Genomic DNA, 2,000 nt, shown 5'->3' with positions numbered 1-2,000 from the left:
ATAAGTGTATCTTATGCATTCCTAGGTTATCATTTCAGTAGAGAAAATTCAAGAAACGTATAAGTTTGTTTAGTTTTGAATGTTCTCTGTTATGAAAATTGTTATATTCAATTTCAGATTCAATGATGGCAAAGGAACTGTATTGTGTACAACATGGCAGATCATGAATTGGTACAAATCTGCAGGTAGAGCATCTTTATGAAATATTCTGAACTCTTACGAGAAAATGGGAACAGAATGAGATCATCCATCATTACATTGAATTAATGTAATTTTATAATGCATTTTGGTAATGATTTACTTTATTCAAAATTATAAAAATTTAGAAACCTTAAATAATTTATTTTTCTTTCTTTAACTAGGATTTTGTAAAAAAAAAAAAAAAAGGAAAAAGAAAAGAAAAACAATTCTAATAAGTTAGCATTATCTTTAGAAAATTGTGTTTGTTTCTGTTTCTCTCTTAACCTGGCTATAACACAAATAATTGAGACTCTACCAGGTTATTTGTTTATCAGCCTTTACAGCACCATCCTTAGCTGTACTTTTCTTCACCCTCTAAGACAGTCTGGCTTCCTCTTTGCCAAAATCACCAAGATACTTTCACATTATGGCTTTCTCTGCTCAGTTGCTCTCTCTTCCTATTTCATGAACCTCTGACCACCAGTGGCTCAATCCCCTACTTCTCCTCTAACTCTTCCTCCCCTAGAGGGCAGGAAATCCAGCCCTATTCCCTCCCCTGATTGGAGACTGGCTGGCTGTAAGCTGCTTTATTGGCATATTGGTGAATGACTGGGGAACAGTGTTTATACAACACGAGACAGGAGAGTCTCAGAACAATGATTTCAAACACATATGGGGCATAAAGAAATCAGCAGTTAAATTATACAATAATGTTATGCCTACAGTAATATAAGACTCAAAATTCTTACCCTCTAAAGTTCATAGTCCATAGTGTATCAAAGACTTTCTTTGACCTTGAAATCAAGTCTATCTGACATGTTCCTGAGATTAACATAAGTATGTAAATTTAATTAATGATGAAGACAGAGTATAAATTTCCATGCTAAATCTTCCCTTTATTCTGAAGAAAAAAAAAATGCAAATAATTGTGATTAAATGTTTTAAGTATCAGAGTGTATGCAAAATGCCCATTTTGTTTTATCTTATTTATAAATTTATTGACTTTATGTGTATGAATATTTGCCTACAGATATAGTTGTGTACTGTCTTCATGATCGGTGGCCCACCGAGGCCAGAAGACTATGTTAAACCCTCTGAAACTGGAGTTACAGGTGTTTATGAGTTACTCTGTTGTACTAGGGTTCATTTCATGACCAGAAAATGATCTTAACTTCTGGGCCTGCTCTCCAGCCCTGAACCCATTTTAGGTACTAATAGGGTGTCTTATGGAGCATAACTACAGCATTAAAGCTCTCTTTCCCTGAAGCAGTTTTGTTTGTTTGGTTTTTTTGTTTGTTTGTTTGCCTCCAGCCATCTCATTCCCTTGGCCTTTTTTTGCCCGAGACGCCTATAAATTCATTTTATTTTGTTCCTGGAATTCCATGACACTCTGTATACTTTCCCATAGCTTTTGCAGTAGAAATAGGATTAACTGACGTAAGTCAACTCCTTGTGGTCTCAAATGTAGTATATTTTCTTCTGATGTGTTATGAGCATCATACTGCTTTCCAGCATTGTTCTTTCCTTTTCCACTGTTCTTCAAATATTTTTCTCAGCTAATTTTGTTTTTTTTCTTTGATTCATGGAGAAAAATAATGAATTTATCTCTTTGAAGATCATTGTGAATGTTTCTTTTTGAAGAACTTTCCCCAATCCTGTGCATTTCCACCCACCATCAAAATTTCTCTTAGGTAAGGTTCTAGTATAAACTACACTGTGGGAAGAATTTGAAGATGACAGTGACCAGCATGCACTGTATCTGAGGGGCACAGGATACAAAACTCCGAAAGTGGTGAGTGGAGGGGCAGCTTCAGCCAGAA

This window comes from Meriones unguiculatus, chromosome 10, assembly GCF_030254825.1.
Source record: "Meriones unguiculatus strain TT.TT164.6M chromosome 10, Bangor_MerUng_6.1, whole genome shotgun sequence".
NCBI lineage: Eukaryota > Metazoa > Chordata > Mammalia > Rodentia > Muridae > Meriones > Meriones unguiculatus.
Note: the sequence above shows the minus strand (reverse complement) of the source record.